Genomic DNA, 19,696 nt, shown 5'->3' on the forward strand with positions numbered 1-19,696 from the left:
CAAATGTCACAATAAATACATCATTCCTGTTATTTGCATATTTAGGAGTATTTTCTTCGTAATATTAGACAGTATTATCGGATAACCAATATATTGGTTAGTCTTTAGTTCTTAGGTATTCTCCTGTAAATACCTTGTTCAATGAACTGCTATTAATATAAAACTATCATCTTCTCGAAGATTCGAAGTAGAACACCCTTAAGAGATTGCCTTAAAACAACCTTAAAACACAATCCCTCCCCCAAGATGTTCAGTGACCAAGGGGTCACTGGCTATAAGTGACCGTCCTACATTGGTGACATGGAGTATTAATAGCAGGACAGTACTGTACAGTGCCTGAGGCTGTGGTAAAAGGAGGCTTAAAGTCCTTCTGTTCTCATTGCTGTTTCCACCAAACACTAATCAGGGACTCTCAATGTCAGAGAAAGTAGCACAGTGGTAAAAAAAAAAAAAAAAAAGACATTTCTTTTCTGTATCGCTTTTTCTTTTGTAAGTATTGATCAGCACATGTGTTAAACTGGACATAAGTGAGTCAGGCTCTGATTTACTGCTCTGTGGATCTATGGTTCATGTCATGGTCAGGGAGCAGCAGGCTGAGGCTAGTAACACGGCTTGTAAGGATTTATGGTGCATGAAGCTATCAGTAAGGTACTCACACTAAAACTGTGGTTTCTATTTGCCCACACTGTTGGCACACAGTGAAGCTCTGTTGTGTCTCACAGCTTCAGGCTGTGATTTCCAAAGTGATTCTCATTATAAGCCTTTAAATCGGTCTGCATGAGTTCTTGACGTGGAACGAAAAAGTGCCGGTGCTCACATTATTATGATATACAACTTGCTCCCACCCCACTAACACCACTATTACACATTATTCAGCTCCCCTTGTGTGTCAGATAGGATTTAATGCTGCTGTCCCACTGGTTGTTGTAAATTTGAAACTCAATGCTTTCAGATCTTTTTGAATATGTGTGCACACTTATTCTTTTGCTACTGAAGACTTAAAAATCATTAGAAAACCTTGGCTAAAATGTTATATTATAAATATCAGAGCTATAAAAGGGTTATTGTCAGAGTTTGTTTTAGTTTTAGCACAATTTAAACAGTGCTCTATTAGTGCTAGCTATAACTTTTGAAGAACAGATTGCATCAACTTCTCAACTTTAGATTGCATCAACTTCTCAAATGCATGAATCCCCATCCAGGACAGATTATGGACTGGTTTAGGGCCCACACGAACTCCATCAGAACCAAGGATCAATTGTGATGGTTCATTCTTCACTTTTGGTTTGTCAATGTCAGTTGACATTTTTATTTTCCCATGCAGAGTGAAATGTGTGCTTTTTGCTATATGATGTCAGTACATGCACTCATGTAATACATAAAAAGGGAAGTAATGTTATAAGTTAAAGAAGTCACATAACAAAATGAACCAATCACATAATCCCACATGAGAACACTGATTTTAGGGGGGGCAGGGATCAATGCTCTTAAGTAGTTCTCTGTCTAAAGCAAAAATTCATGCAGATTTAATGGTTTGGTTAATGCACCACCCCTTCCCAAAATCAGTATTCTGTTTGGTTTAGCTTTGTTCCAGTGTGTAGCAAGACAACAGAAAATCTAAGACTTTGAGTTCTCTCAGTTTGCATGACAAGAAGATGACAAATTGACAATTGTTACATTTTAATTTATTTGTTTTATGTCCTAGCACACATTAAAAATGTCCTCATAGGCCAAAGTAATAAAATGTAGAAGTGCTGGAACTGCATTACAGTGCGTACCAACAAGCAGTCTGCGGTCACTTCTGCTCTAATCGTTATTTTGTTTATTAGCCGTTGGTTACTCCACACATCAGATGAGTTAAGACGGGTGGGCCCTATTTCTTATGAAGTTTTAAAATCTACACGCATCAGTGGATGTTCAGTCACCTACAGGCTCAACACGACACGTGAGGCACAAGGCCAATTTAGTCCTGTGAGCAATTTTATTGCATAACTGTCTGATCTCACCCCATAACTTATGCACATATTCCCTCTGGTGAAACATTATGATTCATAAGAGAACGCTTATTTTTTTAGGCATCAAGCAGCCTCAGGACTGTTTTCTATTTAAATACACCACACACACTATGCACTTCTCTCTGAATATGAATCTGTTGTTGTTTTAATTATGTCAGAATTTAATGTTGAATGGACAAATTGAAATGCTCAAAAAGACCTGGAATGAATTATTTTTCCTTTTTTTTTCATTTTGGAGATTTGGAGATTTTTGAATGACAATGTTGATAGACACCAATCAACCATAACATTATACCACTAGACAGGTGATTATGTTCTAATTATCTTTTAATTATCTTTTAATTATCTTCACCTACAGTGACATCTGTCAAGAGATGTGCACATATTAGACACCAAGTATAAAAATAAAGTCATCCTGACAAGGGTCAACTTGGAATGGCTAGATGGTGGAGTCAGAGCATCTCCAAAATGGCAGACTGGTCTTGTGGGGTTTCAGTGGTCAGTACCTACAAAATGTAGAAAGGACAACTGGTGATCTGGCTAGAGGATCATGGGCAGCCAAAGCTCACTGATGCAATCCTTGGGGTCCCACTTCACATGTTACAGAAACTAAGGATCTGACACCAACATCATTATGACAGATACCACAGAACACCTTGGCCCTATTAGGCAGGTGGTTTTAATGTTGTGGCTAATCAGTCTATAGTATAATTATGATACAGTACCCAAAGCTGTAAACTAAACGCTGTTATTCAGCTCTGAAACCTCTTTTCAGCCTCAAAGTAGATTTCATACCCAAAGAGTCCCTAAAACTGGCCTACATAATAACAAATGATTGGCATGGGCATGCTGACATATTGCTGCCAAGCAGTGTGCATGTCTCCGCCTTTGTCCATTTCCTGAATTTTAATTACATTACCATTCCCTGCCAAACGAACCCCCTCCCACCCGCTGGAGTTCCTCTTACATAAGAGAAGGCCAGTCATTAGCTGTCACCCTGTTTCAACACAAGCAGTATTTTAAAGAGGCCCTATTTGCTATTCACCACCCAAAACTTACACAATGAGCCTCAAATCCCACCGAACAGTGACTTCCACCAAGCCATACAATTCCAACGTAACGCTTCAAGTCGGCACTGGTAGCACTTTTACAGGCATTCAATCTTCCTTCTCCTTCAAAATGTGAAATGTGTACGTATCTTTGACTCAAGCGGTACGAGTAAAGATGTTGGTATTTAACAGTTGGCTGAACCTTCTGGCCTTGTTCTCAGCAGATTGATGTCATGCTTAAAATACGCAGAGCTTTAACATGATCCATGGCATCCATGACAGAAACAGTAAGTGGAGAGGGATATCAGTATACTTCAGTCCTGCATGTGAACATTCTTAGGAGAGGCAGCATTTGAAGTGCAGTCCTTCATGCTAAACATGAACCTCCAGATTCAGTTACAAGGTTTTTACTCAATATAAAGCCTAATCATGGCAATTATTAAACAACAGTACCTACCTGGCAGCCATCTAAAACACAGGTTTGTCAGTGACTCCATTAAAAACACCCATTACCACATTAGCAACCCGCTAACAAATACCTTGCAACTAATTAGCAAAAATATATTAAGCAGCACCATAACCACCTAGCAAACAACTTACACACGACTAGACAAGGCATGACAAGACAAGACAAGACTACCATATACACCATACTTGTGCTGGGCACAGACAGAATTTGGCCTCTGCTATTAACCCATCCATGCAGTGAAGACTCACATACACAACTAGGGAGCACACCCAGAAGACACACCTAGTGATTTTGTGAGAACATGTGCCCAGAGCTGTGGGCAGCCATCGCTGCTTGCTTAAGTGCCCAACAGTGGCAGCTTGCCAAACCCAGCTATCAAACCTACACTACTGTTGTGGATGGCCCAGGTCCTCTAACTGCTGAGCCATCACTGCTACCTAAACGCCATAGTAACCACCACAAAGACATTTAGGCTACATTTCCATAGATTAGCACTACACATATTTAACATTTTTGGCATTATTAATGCAGTACAAAATATAAAATAGAGATATTTTAATGCAGCAGCCAGTAATGATCTGCATACAAACTGGTTCAAGCAGTATTTAATCAGGAATACTTTATCACTCAAACATCTAAAATATGTGTGTGTGTGTGTGTGTGTGTGTGTGTGTGTGTGTGTGTGTGTGTGTATATACACTTAGACTATAAAGAAAAAAGAAGGAGGATGTTTTTAGCTTGGACTTTTGTTTGTATAAGGCACACTACAGGGCAGCTAATTTACAAAAGTTTAAAAAGAGGTAATATACAATAGAATTATAGCATATATATTTTCATAGTATCATAATCTTGATGTCCTACATTATATACAAGATATAAATAAAGGATATGTTCCCTTTAAGAAACTTAAATACACTCATTTCTAACTTCACCACTCTACACACCCACAACTCCACTTCATACAGTCTCATCACACACACACACACACACACACTGCAGCTGTTCAAATATTGTGACATGTGATCGCAGTCGGATACAAAGGGTTTTTTCTTCAGTGTGAGACAAAAGGCAGAAAGAAGAGGACAGAGTCCCACATCTCACCGTTCTGTCTGTCCAGCTAAATGAAAGTATGACAGAGCACTGGAGTTCCCTCTGACAATATCAAAGCAGAACAGAGACAACACAAACATCCAGTTTCTCTTCACCAGCAGCACAACATTACAGCTACTGGAACAAAGTAGCAGAGTAAGAACCCTTAATCAGGTTAAAACAATTTTTAGAGTTTGGTTTAACTCTAAAAACGACCTTTTGGAAAAAAATATCTAAGATTTCATTAAAAACTCAATTAAACTATATTGGACTGATTCAAAGTACTTTTGGAAAGATTTGAAACTTTTTGAAAATTGATTCAAAAGAAGGAGTAGAAGAAGACCATACTATATATACACACAATACTTACGCTGGGCATAGATGGAAATTAGCCTCTGCTTTTAACCCATTCATGCAGTGAACACACACTCAAAAGACACAAACAGTGATAGAGTGAGCACACATGCTCAGAGCAGTGGGCAGCCATCACTGCGGGAAGCAGTGAGCAGGGAGGGTTAAGAATCTTGCTCAAGGGCCCAACAGCGGTGGCCCACCAAACCTGGGTAGAATCCCACAACTTTGTTGTTGATGCTGAGCCACCACTGCCCCAAACTACTCTGGAAAAAAAAAGGATCTTTTATGAACATTGATTTAAACTTAAAAAAAAAATTAGATCCAGACTACTTATAAAAAAAGACTAGAATTACTTTCAAAAGACCCAGATCACTTTTCTAAAAGTTAAAAAAGGGTTTAAAATAATGCATCTCTGCAACACTTAGTCTTTTAAACAGTAAATTTAAAACTTTTGAAAATGATTGAAATGACACAGTGATTCCCAATTTTGGTCCTACTTGTAGTGCTTTTTTCCTGCTATAATGCACACCAATTTAACTTAAGAGTTTGTTATGGAGCTAATTAATGGGATCAGGTGTTGGAAGCAGGGACAAATCTGAGGTGCTTCCTTCCTTAGAATCCAGAGGCAGACTTTCTCATGTTTTTAACACAACGTAAATGTTTAACGCTGTCTTGCCAAGCAAGAATCACACAGTGTTTGACACTTTCTGTTATCATCACCAGTCAGGGAGGGTGCAGACACGTTCTCCTGTGATTACCGTCAAGTGAGCAGGGAGTGTGAAATTGCTATTGTGAACACAAGAGCTATGAAGAGTATTCACAAGCACTTAGTACTGTCCTGACCTCGTCTACTAATTACAACATACATTTTTGCCACCTAGATGCTTCTGAACTCGCACGCCACTTCTCTCACGAATCTACAGATCAACAAAAGATAAGCTACCTGCTGCTGTTATGCAACCATCTCAAGCTGAAAAGCACAAAGATTTTGCAATGAATTCAGTATAGGCATGATATCTTACACCCTAGTCTACGTAACTGAAAACTCTAAAGGCATTTATATGGGACTATACTTCAACTGAACAAATTATGGCACATAAATATTTCAAAAATAGTTCATAATATATGTAGTAAATATTTCAGTAAAAACTTCTGAATAGATACTGAATACTTGTACTTACTAATTTAAAGTGAATACTAAATCAAATTACACTATATACTGAATAGGTCATAGTTTATAGTAAACACTTCTTAGGAGATACTGAATAAGTCACAGATGATATTAAATGTTATAATAGATAGCAAATAAATTATAGTAGGTTGAAAAAATAATAACGATAATAAATACTTAAACACATAGTAGATCATAAATATATTATAATAGATACTGTATAATTCATGGTAGATGCTTACCAATTAATAATGAATACCTAATACTTCATAATATATACTTAATCAATTATATTAGATTCTGTTTCATTTATAGTAAATACTAAATAATTCATAGTACACATTGCATAATTCGTAGCCGATACTAAATCATTCATTATACACAGTAAAAAAAAAAAAATCATACTAAATGCTAAATAATTCATAGTAGATACTTGATAATTTACGTTGAATAATGGAGAACAGTTTTGGGGTAAAATCAAGTCTAGGGTTTAAGGGGTTAAATTCATATTTTATAAGCACTTTCCACTACAGAAATAAAAAGTGAAATCACAGCCCAACTTCTCAGACAAACATGAATCCAGCGACTGCAAGCTGTGCAAAAGACCTTAAACTGTCATCCCTCGTTTCCTTTACTGCACACAGAGATTCCACAGAGCTTACACATGATTTAATAACCTATATCTTCTCAAAAACAAAGACGTAAAAATAACATTATGGCTAAATAAAGTTTTCAACAAAAACAGGGACAGGAGCAGACAGAAAAGGAGTGTGTTTATTTAATGAGGTGAGCTTCACAAACAGTTTTAGATGATGATGTCAACGTCATTTCATTTGTGTGTTATTCTTTGCAGAAATTGAATAAAGTTCTGGAATAAGAACTTAATATCAAAACAGCTGGATGTCAACGGTCAACTGGCATAACAAAACACGGCCAGGTGTGAAGGCCAAGAATCCACTAAAAGAGTGCAGTAAAGAGCTGAACTGCTTCTGGCTTTCATCACGGAAGAACATTATTTATTACTGATTTGATGAGAATGCAGTCATCACCTTGATATTACACTACACAAATGACAGTAAACAACTGAATGGCCTTTTGATTAGAAAATATTGATGTATAGAAGCATCATGGGATTTTGTTTTGAAATACTGTATTGATTTTTAATTATTAGTAAATTAAATCAGCTGTAAAGCACTACTTAGCTATTATTACTAAAGTATGATATTAAAACCCAATTAGAATTAGAATCCCATTTTATGCTGCCCTGCCATCAGCAGCCAGAGTCACAAGATAGCCTTGCTCTCTCTGAGTGGATAGCCCTTTCTTTCCTCACAAGTCCTAATGTAATTTTGGCTGGCACAGGCACCTGTTTGCTCATTTATCAGAGCTGAAGACATGGTGCTTTCCTTAGCCCATGGCTGACTTCACATATACTGTATCAAAGGAGGCATGAACCTAGTGGCTAAATTGTACCATCTGAATTTTCATCCCAGATAATTGATATGTTTTTTTATTCACCAAATATTCATACTGGTTGAGCTTTCATAAAAACTGTAGTTACGCCTCCAACAAAGTCATATTCAGTCTATAAAACACTCGTGGCAATGCCCGAACATTAACAGTGAATGCTTCTGGAGAGCTGAGTAAGAGCACTAATAGTACTGTATGGTTAAGAAGTAGCAAAAATGTGCAGCCAGAAAGACCACAGGTTTGTTTTAAGGTCAAGTTCTGGTCAGAACTGGCAGAGAAAAGGGCCACAATTTCCTACCAAAATAGAATTCTGGGAAGTTTCATGATGGGAGAGTTGAGAACTACTGCATGTGATTTTCCTCTGTGAAATACAACACTTTATGTGATGTTTAACTTTAAAATAAGCTAAAAAAAATTTAACAGAACTTGAATATTTACTCAGGAAGGGAAATTGTCAATTGATTCATAATTAAACAAAAACTCTCTAGTTTGGGGATGAGATACACAGAAAATAAGAAATCCTACTATACATCCAACAGCAGTTCTCCTCTGTGTTAAGTAACAGTACTGGATGCTTTCTGAATTGTTTCCTTGCTGAATGGTTCCTTGCCCAGGCCTGAGGCCCGGCAAATGATTTCAGGAGTTATGAGGTTAATAGATATTTTGAAATGAATCATACTTGGCTCTCGCTGAGCAGTATGATATCAGCTCAATGTTCCACTCTGGATGGGGTTAAGCCCTTCCCTATTCACACAAAAGAGGATGCTGACTGGCTGTTCCCCTGTACTATTTCAGGATTGACATAATCTGCTAATTTTACCATTATGTTAGACTGCCAGGACAGTACTTTCCAAGTAAAGACATCTTGAAATCTTTGATAAATTTACTTATTCCCGAATATATAACAACCTATATACATGCATTGACATGCACAATAAGGAGCTAATTTTACAAGAAATTAAATTTAATTGTATGGGTAAGTTTCCAAGATAGGGGGTTAGCCTTGGTCTATACTACATACTGTATCTCTTTCAATGAATAATCTTTAGTAATACTGCTCTATAGTCCAGGGCTTGGCTTAGTCCCTGGTCGTGATGTAAGGATGGCTTTGATAGTGGGCAATAACGGGCAGCATCACCACCTGGTATGGGAACTGTACTGCTCTGGAGCGGAAATCCCTGCAGAGGGTTGTGCGCACAGCGCAGTACATCACTGGGGTTGAGCTCCCAAACCTTTTGGATTTATACACCAACCGCTGCCTGAGGAAATCCAAAAAGATCATGAAGGACCCGTTCCATCCAAGCCATTCCCTGTTCTCACAGCTGCCGAGTGGAAGGAGGCTCAGAAGCTTGAAGACCAGAACCAGCCGGTTCCGAGACAGCTTCTTCCCCCAAGCAACCAGGCTGTGGAATAGCCAGTAGAACGGTGTTCTGCCCAACCCACCCCACTGACACCCATACAAACTCTGCACCCTGCACTTTACTTTACACTGCATCTATCAGACTTTTCCATATTATACAGCATTCTGCCCCCTGCACTCCCCACTCAACTCATTCCTTACCTGCACTTACTCATAGCTATACTGTGACATACTGACTACTTCCACACTATCCATATCTACATCTGTGCATATCTGTTCTGTGCAATTTGTCTATAGTGTAAGTTATCATGTTTATTGTAATTAAGTGTATTGTAAATAGTGTTTATACTGTAAGTTATCTGTATGTCCTATTTTTATATATTTTATATTATTTTATTACTCTCTTGTAAATATTATTCTTTACGCATTGGTGGGAATCTGCACCCAAGTTTTTCACTCACATGTACACCTGTACTCTGTGATGTGACAATAAAAATCTTGAATCTTGAATCTTGAATCTTAACTCTCGGTTCAGTAATGCACCCCCTCTGAAAGTCTGTCAACTGGTCTAGGTGTCTTTGAGTTCTGAATGTGTCATAGAGGCATTTCTAGCAGTCAACAGTCTCTCACAAAGAGGTACACTACCCAAAAACAGCCTGTTAGAGTCTATGTATAGGGCAGGAGAGGAAGCACATATACTGTATATATGCTCTTGTGGCAAAACCAATTCTGTACTCAGACCACACCTGAATACAAACCCTTAAGTCTCTGTGTGTGTTTTTCAGCAATCTGGGGTGCATTATTTTTTTCAATGATTATAAATTAATACATATAGCAATACTATGACAACAAAACAATCAATCATTTATGTTGCCTGTGTAATCAACCAAAGTGTTATGACATGGGTAAAGCATGTGTCTGTGAGAGTGTATTGAGTCCTGCCTGTCTGTTTTTGCCAAAGGGAGTGGACTAAAGATTCTACCATCACATCCAGTATGTGTTGCTCCCAGCATAACAGCAATTTTGACAGCTGTGTGTAAGACCACTTGCTGGTGGCTAATGGAATCTGAAAGCTGAGCAGTATGTAACTCAAAGACCACAGTGAGAGAATAAAAGGGCACTAGTTTTCTCAGGAAAGTAAACCACACCAAAACTGAAGTACATTTTTAGCATTTGAGCATAAAAAGGGGTTCATAGGTTTCTGAATATAAGTGCACATTCCTTCCATATATTTAATGTACTATTTTATACACTCTCAGAACTCCAGCAAAAGACGACCTTGTCTGAATCCAGCCTTCTGGTTGAAAAAGCAACCAAGCTAGCCACAGTCAGCCCAGCCACTCCCTGAGGAGAGCACAGTGATCCTACCCATGAGAGGGTGTTCTATTCAAGCACAGCCTTACAAATAAAGATAAAGATCCTGGGACACCTTGCAGCCATCTTTCTGTACAAACATTTAATTTAAAGTAATGGTTCTGTCAAAACTTGTCAAGTGTGTGTTTATTAGTTAGTTTAACACTGCAGCCACTAAGTTAGCACTGCACAGCCTAAATCATTACTTGCTAACCCAAAACTATGAGTAAAATTGTTCATGTTGTATCTCACTGTGTATGCCACACTGCTGCAAATTAAAATACCCTAATTCAGTGCCATTGTTAGCATTGGGAAACCCTCTAGACCACCTTTATTTAATATATTTTTTATCTTAATGGTTGTATTTATATGGTTTGTATATAAAATACATATATAATCAAAAGGAATAGATAGATGGTAACAAGCCAACAAACCAAGCTCAACTGCTTGAATTATTTTATTTAGTTATTTTAAAGCAGTGTGTAAGACTGGTGGAGGAGAACAGACCAAGATGCATAAACATTGTAATTAAAAAACAGGATTGTTCCACCTGCTCTGCATCTTTGTTGTTATTTCAGTCATTTCTCATTTTCTGCAAATAAATGCTCTAAACAATATTTTTATTTGGAATTTGTGAGAAATGTTGTCTGTAGTTTATGGAATAAAACAACAAGTTAATTTTACACAAACATAAACCTATAAATAGTAAAATCAGAGAAACTGATTCAGAAAGTGAAGTGGTCTTTTTGTATTTTGTATATGTTTTTACAAATACTTTAGTTTTGGTCAACAAAATTATAAATATCTTTAAATGTCCAATGGATGATGGCTGCCCAACTGTCCAATCAGAATGTTTTACTGTGGTATTCAGGCAGAAAAAAAGAAATGTCAGGACACCAATCTTTCAATTCAGTCAGATCATTTGATTCCACTCATTTAATTAATTGGTCTTAGTCTTCAAGTACCTGGTTTGTAGCAAGATATGTGCTTTCGCTTGGTTAGAAAGTAAAACAGTGGCAACAGCCCTTTGCCAGGGCTCTTTACTGAAACCTTAATGTTGAAATGTTATTGTCTGTTGCAAGTTTCAAATAAAACATATGGAATGTATTTTACTAGCCTCCAACATCCATGTTTAATTTAAAATGGCTAAAAATAGAAATCTGTGGGTAGACTGGAAATCTAGCTCTAATAGTCACAGTTCACCACTGAGTTTAACTATGCAAGACCAAAGAAGCAAACTTGGCTGATTGACAGTTTAGGGGTAAGCAAACTTGATTCTTGGCCAAATCAAGGCTTTAAAACCTCCCTTTCCGTGCACATTCAGTCATGTTCAAAGTAATGTAATACATGATGGAGGAAAGGTGTGGAGAGATTAATTCCTCTAAATGAGGAAAGCAGGTGACAGACAGCTCCCACACACTGTGAATTACAGACTATCAGCACTTCATCCTGTTAGCTGCTTGGGTGCACAGCTGGAATCCTCCATCCTCCTCTCATCTGATACTTCACCTCACACTCTGTGCTTCTGAAAGAGCTTCCTCACCTGTTCAGTTCAGGCGCAGAGACTGCTTAGACCTAAGCAGATCCTGGGTCTAGAGAGAGAGACAGTAGACAGGGAATGTGTGTGACTGCATATGAGGGAGGATGTCTGTCTAATTCTTGGGGTTATTCTCCACCCATCCCCACATTTCAGAGCAGCCGCACCCTTACACATAAGTACACTCAAATACACCCACACGCGTGTAGAAACAAGCAGAGTGTACACACATGGAATATGACTTCATTGGTGTTTCGACAGGCAGAAGGAATGACAGCTGGGGGATAAACCTTGCATGCTTTGCCCAGATATTACACACACAAGCACATAGTACGATTACAATAGTTATACTGCACTACCAGCTCCAGCTACCAGCTTCCAATCCACCATTCCTGCAACCAAACCAGAAATCAGAGGAATGTTTTGAGAACATTACTTCTCAGAAAATTCCAAGACAATGTTCCTATAAAGTTTAATTGTTGTTGCAAAATAAGGTTGTGATGTTGAACTAGGAATGTGTCCGTAGTTTAAAAAAAAAAAAAATGATGGAAATGATCTTATAAAACTGAGCACATTTATATTAAAGGAATATTCAGATCCCATTTTCTCCCAATTTGAAAGGCTATTTACCCAAACCACTCATTAGGGCTCCCCCTATCCCCAGTAATGTCCCCAACGTGCGTGGTTTAATATATGGTTTCAATAACAATTAACATGATGGTCCAGTCAAAAAAATATAATTTACACTATTTCCCCTTAACTTGCATAATTTTGTTGGTTAGCAATGAAGCTAGTGTAGCAAAAAGACAATGGAAGCATAGAGACACATGCTTCACAATTACCTTGCTTATGTGGTTTCTGACTCAAAATGCTACTTATGTGACTTCTTAGCTATATTAGCACTTTGGCCTGATAGCCTCATAGCCCTAGTGATTTGAGGAAAAACAATCAATAAATTAAGGGCTATTGTTTCTAGCCATTAATGGAACAAAATAGCCTAATAAAAGATCACTTTCTGTAATACAGAATAATTAAAATAATCTCCTTTTACGCAAGTAAACATTGTACAGTTTAATTGTCCCAGTCCCAGTTAATTCACCCTATATTTCACCAAAAACTTTGAAACTATGAAGTAAAACTCCTTCACAAATTGTTCACTAGTGCTAACCCTGCTGTGAGCAAGAACTCTCCTTTTCACTTGGCACAATGAATGAGAGCGAGAGGAAGTGGGAAGAGAGGGAGGGTGAGACAGAAAAACGAGAGAGAGAAAGACTTAAAGCACTCAGCCCAAGCTCAGGTTTAAACAGCCGTCACTCCTGCACTGGAGAGTCATTTTACACAGGCTTAAAAGCACAGGCATTTAGTATCTAATGACCCACACACTCCAAGCCACGCCAATTCACTCAGGGTGGGCTCTGTCAGCTTTGTGTGTCCTGGACCGGAGGTTGCCGGCCGTGTCCTGGATGTGCCCTTGGCTGAGAAACTGCACCTTGTTTAAGCATGTTAAAGGCAGAGGAAAAGCAAGAGCCTGGCCCGGGCTCACTATGGCTATCCAATTCGCCACCGGTTCCTCCACACTGAATGAAACACAGGATCCCTGTGCTGTGAGGATGAGGGGGAACAAAAGCAAGGGAATGCTAAGGGGGTGAGGGGTGAGTAAAGAGAGAATAAGAAAAATAATGTGAGGGACAGACAGAGAATCCCAGTAAACTGCTGCACAAGAGCTGCATTCGCTTTGTGCTCCTTCGCCTGACAGACACAATAACACTGCGTAACCCCTGTAATCTCTCGCCCCCTCATGCTGGGCCTGAGCCGAGACTGCGGATTAAGGGAGAAAAAAGCAGAGTCAGGTAGACAGAGAGAGAGAGAGAGAGAGAGAGAGAGCAGAGAGAAGGACAGTTCTCCTCTCAAGCTCATCACTTTCACATAAAGCCAGACAACACAAGCATTAACAACCTTGGCTTAGCTTATCTAGACATTTCAAATGTTGCTAAGCAAGCTACTAAAATATGCTAAACCTTCATCCAAATGTAGTTAATTAACCAAACAATGGTTAATCCTCCTAGTTTGCTTCTTCTAGAGCTACAAGTCTAACAAGCTTACAAGGAAGATTAGGCACGAAGGTGAAACTTGTTAACCCAACTTGGTCGCATACATGTGTTTTTGTATTTATTTATCTTTTATGCGAAATAACATATGTAATTATTGCAAATTGGTATTTGATATCTTCCAGATAGTAAACTATTCGGTCATGTTGGAAACTTTGTCAGATCAGAGACACTATTATTGAGGAGACCAACCACTGAATTATGTCTGGGAGTTCTCATAACACCCTTTACCAAAAAAAACAATCAGTTTGCTGGTTACACTGTGGGCAGACAAGGGGCAGACAAGCGTTAGACACTCACAGATACTTTACATAAAGTATATCAATCAAATGGTTCAACTTACTTGAGTTACAAGGGACAGGCATGGTAAACATTAAAAAGGGCAGCAAGAACAAGCAACATACCAGGGAGAGTAGTCGGGCAAAATGGGGTCATAGACAAAAAATCCAGCAGAAACCAGAGCAAGGCAAAAGAGAAGTCGTCTAAACACAGAAATAATAGTCAAACAATCAAACAAAGAGAGCAAAAGGTGAAAGAATAGTCAAAAATACAAAATGGGTCGGTAACAATGGCAAAAATAAAGGAAAATGTGTTCTAAAAAAGTATCGTCCTTTTTTTTGTCACATTTTATCAATGATTCAAAATATACTGATCAAATCCTAATTAGACCTTCGATTTAGAGTCTCTCCTTTAGACAGTAAAAAAAAATATAGAACAAAACTTCTCATTAGTAATAACTCTAAATGGAACATTTTGGCAAAGTATTGCTTTGTTTCATTGATGCAGATGGATTTTTATCTTGGCTAAGAAGTAAACTCTCACTGATTCAAATGATTCTTCCAGATGTGGTTCTTTCTGTCTGATTTATTCTGTGATGTTTCAGAAAAGGCAGCACTGCTGTAGTGTAACAACACACCAAAACAAAACAAACCTGAACCTGATCTGACCCTGCGTAGATGCTATATAGATTTGTGCAATCAATTTTATTTTCTATTATAAAGATGTCTATTGCAATTTCCTTTAAAACTCTATAACACTTCCATAAGAAACAGGAATCCAGCTTTGGTTGGATAAAAGAGTTTTCCTTCCATATAACACAGAAATCCTGAGCTTAGCTGTAAGCTTGACTTTAACCTATATTCTTACTTAAGCCTATGTTAGTGAAGCCACCGCAGTTCAAATGAAGTGCAGTATTACATAATCCTGTGCAGCACATGCATATGACTGTTCACCAAGGATTAATACCATATGGTGACACATCCCTGTTGGCGTTTGCTATTTTTACACTCAGCTCTTCAGGGGTGGCTGGTCTATACACAGTTCAAGGAAGAAAATCCATTAATAAATGAAGGACCCTTGCGGTTGCATAAACAACACGTTTCTCCAGGCATACTGTTAAGCTTTAAGCAAACAGGCTCCGGCCACGGTGTCTTGGCACAGGCAGACAAAAGCCGCCCTGGAATAGTGTGTGTGGGCCCTACGCCGTCCAGTGGCACCATCCACGGCTCCCCAGACAAAAAGAGCGGCCTAGCGGAATGCAGAGTGGCCCTGGGGCTGCAGGGAAAGCGGCCGCAGAGTTGGAACAGGCTGGGTAATTGGGGGGTTTGAATTGCAGCCGAAGAAAGACAGGGGCAAGACAGTAAATCTGTCTGGTGGATAAGAATATGAGACTGAAATGTGGATCGTCCACGTCAGCAGGCTGTGGGGAGGCAAGAGGAAAGCATCGGGCTCTGCCTGAGCTACTGTGCAGTGTATTTCAGCATAGTGCATTAAGCAGTGACTCAGCGTTCAGATGGCCTGAACGGTCAGCTAACTGAAGCAAATTTGAAATAATTACCTCCATTCAGCAGCTCTGAAAGTGCCCTTTTAGCATCATATTACAGCCCTTATTAGAGAACACATATTCAAAAAAGTCATGTCCAAAAGGCTAATGACTCAGGTCCCCTATCTATTTCAATACAGTTCAGATCACAAGAAAATCAAGGTCAGTTGTTAAGGGCACTGAGCTTGAGCACATATGCTGCCCCACGTCACATAACCAATGAGAATCCAATGTAAACAATGCCCTCCCCCGCACCCCTTCATGAAGCCATATGGTGTCCGTCCCAGGAAACACCCAGACAATTAGACACAATGGTAAAGTCATCATTGGAACATGGATTAACAGGGATAATGCATGTCTGAGAGGTTTTGGGAAACAACCCATCAAGGCCTATTTGTTTTTTTTTAATGCAGATTACTTATTACTAAGCTCTATGAGAAATGATATTGCATTACCATTAGCTTTCATCAAACATATCAGCATAATGCAGTCCAGAGGAAGGTCATGTATTATACATGTCTGTACTTCCTTGCAAAACATAATTAGTAAAATAATTTTAAATTAAGGCAATTTTTTACAATAATTCTAATTCAAAGACTGTAAGTTAACCCATTGTTATACACAAACATTTGGCCACCCTTGTAAAAATGACACACACAATAAGAAGTAGTAAACACAGCCTCTGTAGCTAATCAGATATAAAACAAGGAAACCTAGTATTAACATGCATTTCTTATCCAGATAGTATCTGAATTTTGTAATATTGTCATAACTCAACATAAGACAACATAACATTGTCTCGTGGTCAAAAGACTAACTTTAGCTCTATCCATATGTGATAAATTTTTTGGGAGGTCCCTGGGTAATTTTCTCTTTTATGGAGGGTCCTCTGTGATTTTATTCCCAACGATGTATGTGTTTTTCTCAGACAGCCAATGAAAAAATTACATGCTGAACTAAGTACTGTTTTTAGCTGAATTCTGTGGTCGTCCGGTAATTTTTGTCCCGTTCAGAGGCACATCTCTGAGTTTCGTCACAGCGTTTAATAAAATAGCTATTTTCACTTAAAATATTTTACTAACCCAGCTCAAACATGAGCCCTCTAAGAAATTGTCTAAAGATTTATAGAACAGAAACATCACTTTTCACAAGTAAAGTTAGCATTTTCTACAATAAAAAATATAATTAAGACATGGCAGTTCAGGATAATTGTGGCAGTCAGGATGTGACTCTGAAAGACTAGTGCTGGTGAAATCAAAATGGAACTTTTGGTCACTATGAGTAACTGGACGTATGAAGAAAAATTAAATTCCCTTTCATAAAAAGAACACCTTGTCAACTGTGAAGCATGGGGTGGATATAACATGCTTTCTTTGTGGCTGTGCTGCTGCTAGTGGCATTGTAAGTACTGCACATTTGCATGGAGGATTATTCTACAAAATAAAACACAAGAGGATGGCTACTACAAGAGGATAATGATCCAAAATATTCAAACTTCAAAAACCCACTATAAACTACCTGAGGTAGCCCGTACTGAAGCTTCTGTATGAACTTCAACCAAACAACATTGTCATTTGACCACGTAAACACATACCCTTCCACCCTCCCAGCAGAACAGGCAGCTAAACCCCAACCACAATTCAAAAACCTCAGAGTTAAGTGGTACAGTATATTTGTGTGTTTATTTGTTTTCTTCGATTGAGCAATGCAGTTTAAGTCCTCACCTCTTGCTGCTACTGACTCTGCGCCATAAATTCAGCCTCGTTCATCACTCCCCCTTCCAAACAAACAAAACCCTCTAAATGGTCACTTGACAAGCACTTCACTTCTGTCAAATGTGTGCCAATGCGTCACAGATGGCTTTATATGCATGTTCTGCAATGTTGTGGTCATGATTATACTACACCACAGTGGCTTCAGTCCCAGGGCATTATGGGGCAGCTGGGTGTGTCAGGTCAAAATGTATGTAATAATATCACCACCATATTTTACGCTGTTATTGCCAAAATTTCCTTAAATATTGTAATATTATTTGAGGCCATCAGTGTAGTTTTTTTGTTTGTAGCAAAAGTTACATTTATACTGTTCTCATTTCCCATTAAATATCTACTAGAGACAGATTATATCTGTGCACTATCATTTATTTTACTTTTGATATATGGAGTGCATTATTAGTATGACATGTTGGATCATTGATTTATGTTACAACCTGCTGAAAAATCCAAAATTAAGGGTGTGCCATGTCAAACTGTATACAATAATATTGCAAACTAAAGTTTAATATTTATTTTGTTGGAGTAGAGTATTCTTTAAAGTATATATTTTTATGAAATGTTTTGTCATAGCACAAAGAATATTGTCATCCAAAAATATTGTGAAATATTGTGAAATAAATGATTATTTTAGGGCCATATCGCCCATTCCTAAATTGACATTATATGTTTAAAAAGGCAAATAAAAAAGAATTTCTGGTGTGTCCAATAAGTGCAGCTGAACTGTCTAATGATTACATTATAATAAAATCACTTTTATACAATAAATCACTTATCAACTTGTTTGTGTTTCTAAAATTATGTAAAACAGAGCAAAACATTAAAATTCACATTATACAAGCAATTATTGCAAATAAATTCACTAATACTAATTATGAGCCTTTCATATCTTTCCACTAAGCAAAACACTAAATGAACATTAGAGAAGCAAGAGACACAGTACCAGCTCTGTAAATCTATTTAAATCAGTTTTTAGTACCACTCATTTCCATTCATCACTCCCTCATCACATGAGCATGAGCAGCCACAACTACAGCGCACCCACTCAACACACAATCAGCGTAGGCCTGCACAATATCCCACTGTGCTCCGGGAGACAGGCCACAGGGGGAATGTGTCTCTAGCTGCTGCTGCAGCCACTGTGATTGTGATACAGTGTATACTATTGTATGGACAGCATGGTACAGTAGAAGAGCTTATACTGAGCAGCCCACTGCTGATATTCGTTACAAATGCACCCAGACAGGCAGCCGTCAGAATGACAGAGCTGAATACAATAAACAGACATTTAGGACTGTCACTGTTATGATTTAATAGATGAGATAATTATCAATTAAATAGGAAACACCATTGTGTCACCATTTAAGACCACATCACACTTATAAACAGAGAATTTCTGCACATATTTTATTATATAGATTTTTTCCATGGGACAGCACTATCGAAATGAAACTTGTAGACTTGGTAAAACAGTCTGGATTTAGCCTGTCTTCTGAAAATAATTAAACACACAGCCATTAATATCAAAATAGGTGGCAACACAAGTAAGTACACCTCACAGTGAAAATGAACACCCGTATTATTTAGAACAGTCTAACCCTCTTGGGTGTGGAATTCACTAGAAATGCCCAGGTTGCTACTGGAATCTTCTTTCACTCCTCCATAATGACATAACAGAGCTGCTAAATGTCAACACCTTGCATTTGAGGAGGCCCCACAGGTGCTCAATTGGGTTTAGGTCTCTCATTGTCCTCTTGGAGGTGTGTTTGTGGCCATTACTTTGCATCAAAATGTCACAGGACATGCCAAAATCCAGCTCCCCAGTTCCAGCAACACTCATGTAGCCCCAAAACCATGATGCTACCACCACCATGCTTGACTGTAGGCAAGGAGCAGTTGTCTTGGTACTCATTAAAATGGTGCTGCCACACACGCTAGACACAGCCTGAGCCAAACAAGTGTATCTTACTCTTATCCTGTTCTTATCCGTATCCAAGCTCCATTGCTTGTCTTCAGCAAACTGTTTGCAAGCTTTCATGCATGTCAGAAAAATATCTTCAAAAATCTTCAAAATATTTGACAGTCCATGCCTGGTTTATGGTCCATGTTTATGGCTTGGTACTGAAC

General features: G+C 38.4%; 1 protein-coding gene across 3 annotated transcripts in view; it reads right to left on the reverse strand.

Annotated features, from left to right (window-relative positions):
- The window catches only part of mical3a (microtubule associated monooxygenase, calponin and LIM domain containing 3a), a 124,417-nt gene that overhangs the window by 104,282 nt on the left and 439 nt on the right, over positions 1-19,696 (reverse strand). The window lies entirely within an intron of this gene.

Source organism: Astyanax mexicanus, chromosome 9 (assembly GCF_023375975.1).
Source record: "Astyanax mexicanus isolate ESR-SI-001 chromosome 9, AstMex3_surface, whole genome shotgun sequence".
Taxonomy (NCBI): domain Eukaryota; kingdom Metazoa; phylum Chordata; class Actinopteri; order Characiformes; family Acestrorhamphidae; genus Astyanax; species Astyanax mexicanus.